Raw genomic sequence first — 12,595 nt, 5'->3', positions numbered from 1 at the left:
CCCTGTCTCTACAGACCTTGCCAAATGCTTACAGAAACACTGGTTAGAGTACTATACTAAGAAAGCCTCCCTTGAGATGCGGGAAGGGAACAGTCTGCTGGAAAAGCACAAAACTCCACTTGGATCCTTCTCTCCTATCTCTCCTAGAATCAAAGGGCTTAAAACTACTGAAGAAGGGAGATGTGGGAATCCTTGTTCCCCTTCCTTTAGAGCACTCCTGAAAACCCATTCTAGCTAAGAGATTGGAATAGGAAAAAAAACCCCTACCCTTATGGTAGGGGCAGGAATAAGTGCTCGTCCCAGACCAATAAAGGTCTTCTCTGGCTGGATGAGACACATCATGAGATGACTTATGAGACTCCAATGACCAGGACACAATGCCTGTTAAACTAAATCTTAATAAGAACAACAGAAACATCACCACCACCGCCACACACATACACAAAACTAAATCTTAATAAGAACAACAGAAACATCACCACCACCACCACACACATACACACACTTACCATGATGCAACTAAAGATGAGTAGCAACGAATAGCAGTCCGTTTGGGGGAAAGGAGCAAGATCATGGAGGGAGACCCTCTCAAAGTAAGATTTAAAACAGAGTGGGGGAGCAGACATCAGAAAAACCTTCTGGCAAACCAGTCTCCACCCTGAGCATAAGGTAATGCTAAAGGATTTTAAGTTGGTATTACCGCAAGGTAACCATAGCAAAACAAAATGCAGATGGAGCTCAACTCCTGACTTTAGTTGACCCAACCTCCCTCTATACTAAAGTCCTATCAGAAAAGAAAAAAAAAAGTTGTTGCATCATCTTCAAGCACAAAAATTAGTTATCTCAGTCTTTGATATCCCACACGAGATGTCCATGTACCAAGAAAAAGTTAAGAAGCATCCAAAAAAAGCAAAGAAGAAACAATGCATTGTCAAAAACAAGGCAATAAATATATCTCAATCTCAGATATGATACAGACGTTGGAAATAACACACTAGGAATTAAAAATAACTATGATTAATATATAAAAAGCCCTAGTGGAAAAGGCAGACAAACATGCAAATTCAGATAGTAATTTCAGTGGAGAAACTGAACCCATAACAAAAAAAAAATCAAATGAAAATGCTAGAAGTTAAAATAACACAGATGAAGAATGGCTGCAGTGGGTTCAACATTAGATAAGACTTAGCAGAACACAAAATACATGAAATTTAAGATAAGTCAAAAGAAATTAACAAAATAAAACACAAAAAGAAAAATGAGTTAAAGAAAATGAACAGTGCATCCAAGAGCCATGGAACAATAGCAAATAATCCAACATATATGTAATTAAAACTCCAGAAGAAGGAGAGAGAAGAGGGAAGGAAAAAAAATGTAAAGAAACAATGGTTGAGAATCTTCCCAAATTAATAACAGATATCAAACTATAGATCCAAGAAGTTCAGAGATTATCAAGGAGGATAAATACAAAAACACAAAAGAAAATATCTACACATATATCAAAACTGTTGAAAACCAAAGACAGAAAGAGAAAGTTAAACACAGCCACAGGCAGTAACAAAAAATATATACAGAAGAACAAAGATAAGAACTATAGCAAACTTCTCATCAGAAACAATACAAAGAAAAAAAAAAAAAACTTGAGTGGCATCCTGAAGACACTGAAAGAAAAATTGTTAAGCCACAATTTTATACCCAGTGAAATTCCTGTCAAATAAAGAAGAAATAAAACTTTCTTCAGATGAACAATCTCAGAGAAAATTCATGGCCAGCAAACCTGAACATACCAAATGTTAAGAAAGTTCTTCAGACAGAAGGCATATGATACCAATCAGAAACTTGGATCTACAGAAACAAATGAAGAGCAGTAGAAATTGAACAAAATGACAAAGAGGAATCGAATAAAATGACAAAGACAGACAAAATGACAAGACAGAGGAATTCTCTCCTAAAGAAAGATCAAGAACAAATCATAGCCAGGGATTTGTTCAAAAGATATAAGCAATACAACTTGAACAAGAATTTAGAACAACAGTCATAAGAATACTAGCTGGGCTTGAAAAAAGCATAGATGATACCAGAGAAACCCTTGCTGCAGAGATAAAAGACCTAAAAAGTAGTCAGGCCAAAATAAAAAATGCTATAACAGAGATGTGAAACTGAGTGGGGTTAATCACAATGAGGATGAGAGAAGGGGAACCTATCTGATAACAAGATAAAATTATGGAAAATATCGAAGCTTAAAAGAAGAGGGAAAAAGAAGCTATTAGATCACAAATACAGACTTAGGAAACTCAGTGATTCCATAAAGTGCAATAATAACCATATCACAGGAGTCCCAGAAGAAGAGTGAGAAAAGAGGACAGAAGGTTTATTTGAACAAATTATAGCTGAGAACTTCCCTAATCTGGGGAAGTAAACAGGCATTCAAGTCCAAGAAGCACAGAAAACTCCCCTAAAAACCAACAAAAACAGGCCAACAAAACAGAGTGAAAATTGCAAAATACAAAGATAAAGAGAGAATTTTGAAAGCAGTTAGGGACAAGAAGTTCTTAACCTACAAGGGTAGACACATAAGGTTAGTAGCAGACCCGTTCACAGAAACTTGGCAGGCCAGAAAGGAGTGTTATGATATATATTCATCGTGCTAATGGGGGGGGGGGAAGGGGGAGGAATAACTCAACCAAGAATACTTTATCCAGCAAGGCTTTAATTCAGAATGGAGTGAGATATAGAGTCTACAAGACAAGGAAAAACTAAAGGAGTTTATGAATACCAAACCAGTTCTCCAAGAATTATTAAAGGGTACACTTTGAGTGGGAAAGAGACAGACCAAAAGCAACAAAGACTAGAAAGGAATAGAGGCAATCTACAGGAACAGTGACTTTACAGATAGTACAATGGCACTAAATTCATATCTATCAATAATAACTATAAATGTAAATGGACGAAATGCTCCAATGAAAAGACACTGGGTATCAGAATGGATTAAAAAAAAAAAAAAGAGGGGCGCCTGGGTGGCGCAGTCGGTTAAGCATCCGACTTCAGCCAGGTCACGATCTCGCGGTCCGGGAGTTCGAGCCCCGCATCAGGCTCTGGACTGATGGCTCGGAGCCTGGAGCCTGTTTCCGATTCTGTGTCTTCCTCTCTCTCTGCCCCTCCCCCGTTCATGCTCTGTCTCTCTCTGTCCCAAAAATAAATAAACGTTGGAAAAAAAAAATTAAAAAAAAAAAAGAGCCATCAATATGCTGCTTACATGAGACCTATTTTAGACCCAAAGACACCTCCAGATTGAAAGTGAGGGGGTGGGAAATGATTTATCATGCCAATGGACATCAAAAGAAAGCTGGAATAGCCATACTTATATCATACAAACTAGATTTTAAGCCAAAAATTATAATAAGAGATGAAGAAGGGCACTATATGATAATAAAGGGGTCTATCCAACAAGAACATCTAACAATTGTAAATATTTATGCCCCCAACATGAAAGAAGCCAAATATATAAACTAATGAGCAACAAACTTAAAGAAACTCATTAATAATAATACAATAATAGTAGGAGACTTTAACACTTCACTTACAACAATGAACAGATCATTTTAGTAGAAGATCAACAAGGAAACAATGGTTTTAAATGACAAAATGAACAATATGGACTTAATAGATATATTCAGAGCATTTCATCCTAAAGCATCAGAATACATATTCTTTGGAATGCACATGGAACATTCTCCAGAATGGATCACATACTGGGTCACAAATCAGGGCTCAACCAGTAAAAAACAACTGACATCATACCATGCATATTTTCAGGCCACAACACTATGAAACTTGAAATCAACCACAAGAAAAATTTTAGGAAAACCACTAATACATGGAGATTAAAGAACATCCTACTGAAGAAGGAATGGGTTGATCAGGAAATTAAAGAAGAAATAAAAAATACACGGAAGCAACTGAAAATGAAAACACTACAGTCCAAAACCGTTGGGATGTAGCAAAGGCAGTCATAAGAGGGAAATATATTGCAATACAGAACCTCCTCAAGAGGCAAGAAAAATCTCAAATACACAATCTAACCTTACACCTAAAGGAGCTGGAAAAAGAACAGCAAACAAAGCCTAAAACCAGGAGAAGAAAGGAAATAATAATGATTACAGAAGAAATAAATGATATAGAAATAAGAAGAAAAAAAATAGTAGAACAGAATCAATGAAACGAGGAGCTGGTTCTTTGAAAGAATTAACAAAATTGATAAACCCCTAGCCAGATTGATCAAAAAGAAACAAGAAAGGACGTGAATAAATAAAATCCTGAATCAAAGAGGAGAGATCACAACCAACACTGCAGAAATACAATTATGAGAAAATATTATGAGAAATTATATGCCAACAAATTAGGCAAACTGGAAGAAATGGACAAATTCCTAGAAATATATAAATTACCAAAAGTGAAATAGGAAAAAATAGAAAATTTAAACAGACCCATAACCAGCAAAGAAATTGAATCAGTAATCAAAAATCTCCCAACAAGAGTCCAGGGCTAAATGGCTTCCCAGGGGAATTCTACCAAACATTTAAAGAAGAGATAATAACTGTTCTTCTGAAATTATTGCAAAGAATAAAAAATGAGTATGAAAACTTCAAAACTCATTCTACAAGGCCAGCATTACTTTGATTCCAAAACCAGACAAAGACTCCACTAAAAATGAGAATTACAGACCAGTATCTCTGATGAACATGGGTGCAAAAATTCTCAAGAAGATACTAGCAAATAAAATCCAACAATACATTAAAAGAATTATTCACCATAGGGGCGCCTGGGTGGCTCAGTCGGTTGAGTGTCTGACTTCGGCTCAGGTCATGATCTCTCAGTCTGTGAGTTCGAGCCCCCCATCGGGCTCTGTGCTGACAGCTCGGAGCCTAAAGCCTGCTTCGGATTCTGTGTCTCCCTCTCTCTCTCTGCTCCTCCCCCACTCATGCTCTGTCTCTCTCTCTGTCAAAAATAAATAAGCATTAAAAAAATTTTAAAGAATTATTCACGACAATCAAGTGGGATTTATTCCTAGGCTGTAGGGTTTGTTCAATATTCACAAATCAATCAACAAAATACACCACACCACATTAATAAAAGAAAGGATAAGAACCATTTCATCCTCTCAATAGATGCAGAAAAAGCATTTGACAAAATACAGCATCCTTTCTTGATAAAAACCGTATCAAGCAGGGATAGAAGGAACATACCTCAACACCATAAAGGTCATACATGAAAGGCCCACAACTAATATCATCCTCAATGGGGAAAAACTGAGAGCTTTTCCCCTAAGGTCAGGAACATGACAGTGACGTCCACTCTTAACCACTGCTGTTCAACATAGTGCTGGAAATATTAGCCTTAGCAATCAGACAATGAAAAGAAATAAAAGACCTACAAACTGGCAAGGAAGAAGTCAAACTTTCACTCTTTGCAGATGACATGATATTCTATGTAGAAAACCCAGAGGGTTTCAGCAAAGTCACAGGATATAAACCAATGTACAGAAATTGATTGCATTGTTACACACCAATAATGAAGCAGCAGAAAGAGAAATCAAGAAATTAATCCCATTTATAATTGCACCAACCAAAGATGGAAAATACCTATATGCTGAAAATTTCAAAAAGCTTATGAAAGAAATTGAATAAGACACAAAGAAATGGAAAAACATTCCTTCCTCATGGATTGGAAGAACAAATATTGTTAAAATGTTGATATTACTCAAGGCAATCTATACATTCAGTGTAATACCTATCAAAACAACACCAGCATTTTTCACAGAGCTAGAATGAACAATTCTAAAATCTGTATGGAACCAGAGAAGATCCTGAATATCCAAAGTAATGTTAAAAAAGAAAAGTAAAGTGGGAGGCATCATAATTCCAGTCCTTACGCTGTATTACAAAGCTGTAATCAAGAAAGTATAGTACTGGCACAAAAACAGACACCTATATCAATGGAACAGAATAAAGAACTCAGATTATGGACCAACAACTGTACGTTCAACTAACTAATCTTCAACAAAATGAGAAATAATATCTAATGGAAAAAAGACATTCTGTTCAACTAATGGTATTGGGAAAACTGGATAGTGACATGCAGAATGAACCTGGACGACTTTCTTACACCATACACAAAAATAAATTCAAAATGGATGAAGACTTAAATGTGACACGAAAAAACATCAAAATCCTTGAGGAGAACACAGGCAGCATATCCCAACAAGAGAACTTGCCTTATAATGTGAAAACTAGATTACAATGTCACAATAAAAGAAAACTACAGACCAATATTATTGATGAATACAGATGCAAAAACCTTCAACAAAATACTAGCAAATGTAAAAACTAGCAATATGTAAAAAAAAAAAAACAAAAAACAAAAAAACTACACAATATGGCCAAGTAAGATTTATTCCAGGAATGCAAAGTTGGTTTAACATCCAAAAATCAGTGTAATACATGAGACTAATTAATAAAATGAAGAACAAAACCATGTGATCACCACAATAGAGAGAGGAAAAACAATTGATAAAACCCAACTACTCTCCTGAGAAAAAATGCTTAACAACCTAGGAATAAATGAAATTTTGTGAACCTTTTGAGGGACATCTATGGAAAACCCATAGCTAACATCATACTTGATAGTGAAAAACTGAATGCTTTCCCCCCCTAAAATAAGAAACAATACAAAGGATATCTGCTCTTACAACTTCTATCTAACATTGGAAGTTTTATCCAGGATGAACAGACAAGTAAAACAAACAAACAAAAAAACCAATTTTCAGAAGTGAACAGAAGCAGCAAAGCTATCTCTGTTCTGCAAATCATATGACCTTGTATTATAATCATGAAGAATCCACACACACACACAAAAATAGGATTAATAAACAAGTTGAGCAAAATTGGAGAATACAAGATCAATATTAAAAAGTCATTTGGGGGGTGCCTGGGTGGCAGAGACAGTTAAAAATCCGACTTCAGCTCAGGTCATGATCTCACGGTTTGTGAGTTCAAGCCCCACATTGGGCTCTGTGCTGACAGCTCAGAGCCTGAAGCCTGCTTTGAATTCCATGTCTACCTTTCTCTCTGTCCCTCCTCCACTCACAGTCTGTATCTGTCTCTCTCTCACTCACTCTCTCAAAAATAAATATTAAAAAAAATTTTTTTAATCATTTGGAATTCTATACACTAGCAATGAACAATTCAAAAACAAAATTGAGTAAACAATTCCATTGACAATAGCATCACGCACACAAAATAAGAATAGATTTAACAAAAGAAATTAAATACATATACTCTGAGAACTATAACACACTATTGAAAGAAGTGGAAGACATCTCATTTTTGTGGATTGGGAGACAATTAGTAAGATAGGAATATGTCCCTAATCGATCTACAGATTCAATATAATCCTTAGTCAAATCCCAAGTGGCTTTTTGTAAAAAAAAAAAAAAAAAAAAAGTTTTTAAATTCATTTATTTTTGAATGGGGGCATGAGTGGGGGATGGGCAGAGAGGGAGACACAGAATCCAAAGCAGGCTCCAGGCTCTGAGCCAGATTGGGCTTGAACTCACAAACCATGAAATCATGACCTGAGTCAAAGTTGATGCTTAACCCACTGAGCCACCTATATGCCCCACAACTGGCTTTTTTGTAAAAATTGATGAGTTGATCTTAAACTTTATATAGAAAGTCAAGGGACCTGGAATAGCCAAAACAATCTTGGAGAAAAACCAACTTGAAAGTCCCAGATTTCAGAACGTACTACCAAGCTATAGGGATCAAGACTGTCATACTAGCTTCAAGACAGACATATAAGCCAAACAAAACAAAACCATATGTTTATGTGATCAATTGATTTTGGAAAACGGTGCTAAGACAATGTAATAGGAAAAGAACAATCTTTTCAACAAATGGTGCTAGGACAGCTGGATATCCACATAAAGGAAATTAATTTGGATCTCTATCCTGCACCATATACAAAAATTAACTTGAAATTGAACATAGACCTAAATATATGAGCTAAAACTGTAAGACTCTTAGAAGAAAATGGAAATAAAACTTTGTGATCTTGGCTAAGGAAGCATTTCTTAAATACTGACAACAAAAACATGAACAACAAAGAAAAACTAAATAAATTAGACTTCATCAAAATTAAAAACTCTTATATTTCAAATGACAGCATCAAAAAAATGATAACACAACCCAAAGAATTAGAGAAAATATTTGTAGATCATATATCTAATAAGGGATTTGTATTAAAATACAAAAAGAAATCTTACAACTCAGTAATGAAAATACAAACAACTCAATTGAAAAATAGGCAAAGGATCTGAATAGACATGTCTTTAAATATACACATATATATATATGTAAATAACCAATAAATACATGAGAAAATACCCAGTATCATTAGCCACCAGGGAAAGTCAAATCAAAACTGCAACAATACCACCTCATATCCACTAAGATGCCTAAAATAATAAAATTAAAAAAAAACAGATCATAACAAGTGTTACCAAGAATGTGGAGAAATTGTAACCCTCATACATTGCTGGTAGAATTATAAAAGGGTACAGTCATTTTGGAGAACTGTTCTTCAAAAGGTTAAAGATATGGTTGCCCTAGAACCCAGCAATTCCACTCCAAGTTACATAACAAAGAAAAATGATAACATATGTCCATGAAATAACTTATACACAAATGTTCACAAACAGCATTATTCAAAATCATCACAAAGTTGAAGCAATCCAAATGTTATCAGTTAATAAATAGACAAACAAAATGTGGTATATCCATACAATGGAATACTATTCAGCCATTAAAGTGACTGATAAGTACTGCAACAGGAAGAAATCTTAAAAAGACTATGCCATGTGAAGGAAGCCACACAGAAAATAGCACATACTGTATTATTTCATTTATATGAAGTGTCCAGAATAGCTAATCCATAAAGACAAAAGTAGACTAGTTAACTGCCAGGAATTAGAGGGGGAAGGAGTGGGTAGTAACTAAAGACACAGGGTTTCTTTTAGTGCAATACAAGTATTCTGCAAGCAAATATTGTATGGTGACACAATTCTGTGAATATACTAAAATTCCTTGAACTGCACACTTTAAAAGGATGAATTTTATGATCTGAAAATTATATATCAATTAAAGTGTTTTAAAAAAAATCTGAGTATCTCAGATATCAGAACCAAAATGATAACATTCGAAGGAAGAGGCTTACACCTTAGGAGATGGGGGCATGACCCGTCTGGTTGAATGTCTATCTTTCCAAAGCCTAACTATTTAAACCACGGAAATGGTACAGAATGATAAGACAGAAAACTATAAATGCAGGTTGAGGGCACTCAACAGGCTTGACATTATTATCTATGTGGTATAGAGCCCATGAAAAAGTTCTGGCGAGCATGTGACCTGACTTCATGAACATCATGAGGATAAATCATTAATAAAATAGACTGTCAAGCATACTACAACATGTTGGAAAACAATATAAAGAAATGAAAATACATGTCCCTGGCTTTAAAATTCTTCAATAACAACAATGAGAAGAAGTGCAACCATAGTGAAAATTAAAAAAGAAAAAGGTTTCTTTTCAATAATATAAATCATAGAGAGGAGAGGTCAGTAGAAATTGGAATGAACAACCTTTTAAAAACCACGCAGAACACATGGAATTCAAACTAGGCTTTAAAAAGTGAATGGAATTTAGATAAACTGAGGAGAGGAATTAGCAGAGGTCAAGGAATTAGGAGGTCAAGTGCCTATCCCAAACTACAACAAATTTGGATATAGTCATGCACAAAGTCAATTTCTTACCTCCAACCTTACCCCATTGAAAATGAGAAGGTCGCCAGAGTAATATTACTAAAACATCATTACTTGACTTTGGCATTTGGTAATCGTTGTCTCCATTATAAAGTTCACTTATAATCTGTAATCATATGTAATATGATTTCATATTAACCTGTAATACTTCATATTAATCTGTTCATAATCTGTAATCACTTATGATCTGTAATCATAGTCAGCTCTTTAAAGACAGCCATCTTTTCAACTTCCAATTTTCATCTTTTAACTTCCTCCAACAAACCTTGCTCCCAGCCCATACCCCAGCCAACCCTCTTTCCAGGAACACTCAAATAAAATACTCATCAAACTCCAAATATGATTTTCTTTCATATGCCTGTCACTGCCTTTATGTTCATTTTTACCCATCTAAAATACTCTGCCCATCAATGTGCTGCTTATTCTCTAATGCCAAGTTCAGTTAACACCTTAAGTCTTCCTGAGCCTCCCTCTATCTGCTCTTGCTCAGATAAGTAACAGGCCTCTCAAATCATTTCCTGCAAACTGCTTTGCTGTTTCTTCTTCACCTTCCTTCACTTTATCTCCAATACTTACTGTTGGAGTGTCCAGCAGCTCAGATCTTTGACCTCTTCTCCCTTAGTAATATAAATAGCATGTTGGAAGATGACAAGAATATAACTTGTTGCCTCAACTGCCTTCAGGTCCTTACTAAATGATGCACTATTTTAAAACTGCAATTCTAATGTGCAGCCTCAACACTCCATATTCAAACATCCTATTTATTTTTTCTCCATAACACGTATTGCTTTCTAACATACTATATGTTTGACCTATTTATGGTTCATTATCTGTCTTGCCCATGAGAAAGTAATTTCATTTGGCAATTATACCTCAATAAAGCAAATAAAGAAAGGAAAGGAAGGAAGGAAGGAGAGGAGAGGAGAGGAGAGGAGAGGAGAGGAGAGGAGAGGCGAGGCAAGGCAAGGCAAGGAAAAGAAAGGAAAGGAAAGGAAAGGAAAGGAAAGGAAAGGAAAGGAAAGGAAAGGAAAGGAGAGAGAGGGAGGAGGAAGAAGGAAGGAAGGAAGGAAGGAAGGAAGGAAGGAAGAAAAAGAGAAAAAAAACAGAGAAAGGCAGGCAAGAAGGAAGGATAGAAAGAAGAAGGAAAGGAAGGAAGGGAGAGAGGAAAGGAGGAAGTTTCCAAAAGGGTAGGGGTTTTGCCTGTTTTGTTGACTATTGTATCCCTAGCATTAAAATATTGCCTGGCACATAGAAAATACTCAATGATTTTATGTTACAAAGCACATATGTTATAAAAGTCGATTTCCTAATGTGAGTTGAACTCACTCTCTTGGGATACAATAGGAAAGTATACATCATTTTCATCAACATTTCACTTTAATGCGTCCTCATATTCCTAACTTCCATGTTTTCCCAGGAGAGAAACAAAATGTTATTCTGTATTTCAGTTGATAACTTTTATATTTTCAATGTGGGTAACTCGCAAATAAAGGAAATTTAACTTAATACCTTCATTTTCTCATTATGTAATTGACTTTACACCAATAATGCAGAGAATAATTTGATATAAGGTTAATAAATTTATAATTTATGTAAATTGTATTTATACACTGCCACTAAGTTGATCACAGAAAATCCTACAGAACTAAGAAACCAAAGGAACAATAACCAGATAGATACCTGACAGAGTTAATGGTAAGTTAGATTCAGCCCCATAAATAACAACTAAGGACAAGATAGTTGGCTAATGGAACCAAAGCATTACCTTTACTACTACTGAAAGCTTGAGTGAAGGTACAGGGCAACAACGGACTTCCTAACTGTGAACTGCAGGCTTGGGCAGACTAACCCCACACAGTTACCAGCAGCACTGGATAACCAGCCAGACTTCAATATTCAAGAGCCTCCCAGTGAAAGACACTCTACCTGGCAAAGCCTGGAGGAGCAAGCCTCCCTCCGCACACCCTCGGGAGCCAGCACTCTCAAGATGAAAATGGAACAGAACAGGTTCCTCCCCTCCCTCAAATCCACCAATAAAATGAATTCCTTCCTTCTTTCTGGGGGAGGAGCCAATGAGGAGGGCGGGTACAGAATAACGGAAGTATTAAGAAGAAATGCTTCCTCTGAGAAATTAGAGGACCAGGATGTAAGGATTCCTCCCCACAAGAGTCCTAAGCCTTACTTCTGGTAATATCAGCGCTGCCTTTACCGAGAGTATCTGGCGGAAGATGGGGCCTCTGGCCCGATCTTTCCGATCACAGTAGCAGGCACTACGGAAGCCTCCAGTTTCCACTCTAGGCGACATTTCAGGATGAAGGGAGAAAGGTTGCTCTCATTTTCTCTCATCCCTCCTTTGGTGTACCAGGAGGCGTAGGTACATACATTTTGGACTCTTTAGGCACCAAGGTAAAATCAACTGACCCTTCTCAGTGGAAATAAGGTAACTCCCAATATCCAAAAAGCAACTGTTAATTTTCATATTTATTGAAGTAATGTACAAAGAGTTTAAAGTCTTGAAATGGAAACGACTCCGTGTTTGCAACCTATCCTACTACCAAAAACAGTGACTTACAACATCGGCGCTCTTTTTCTAATATGTTATGTATTGATTTATCACTTTAGACATTAGTTCTTAACTTCCTCATATGTGGAGACACTGGCAGTCTTACCCTGCTTTTTCTTTCCCCATCCCACAAAATAAAAAAATATCAAAAACT

At 36.0% G+C, this 12,595-nt stretch overlaps 1 pseudogene; it reads left to right on the top strand.

Annotated features, from left to right (window-relative positions):
• LOC124527235 (cytosolic acyl coenzyme A thioester hydrolase-like) overlaps positions 1 to 12,595 on the top strand; it is a 28,550-nt pseudogene that overhangs the window by 9,265 nt on the left and 6,690 nt on the right.

Source organism: Lynx rufus, unplaced genomic scaffold (assembly GCF_022079265.1).
Source record: "Lynx rufus isolate CCGP_SWC_20201006 ecotype Redwood Valley unplaced genomic scaffold, mLynRuf1.p SCAF_5, whole genome shotgun sequence".
Lineage (NCBI taxonomy): Eukaryota > Metazoa > Chordata > Mammalia > Carnivora > Felidae > Lynx > Lynx rufus.
Note: the sequence above shows the minus strand (reverse complement) of the source record. Positions and strands in the feature narration are given on the sequence as shown.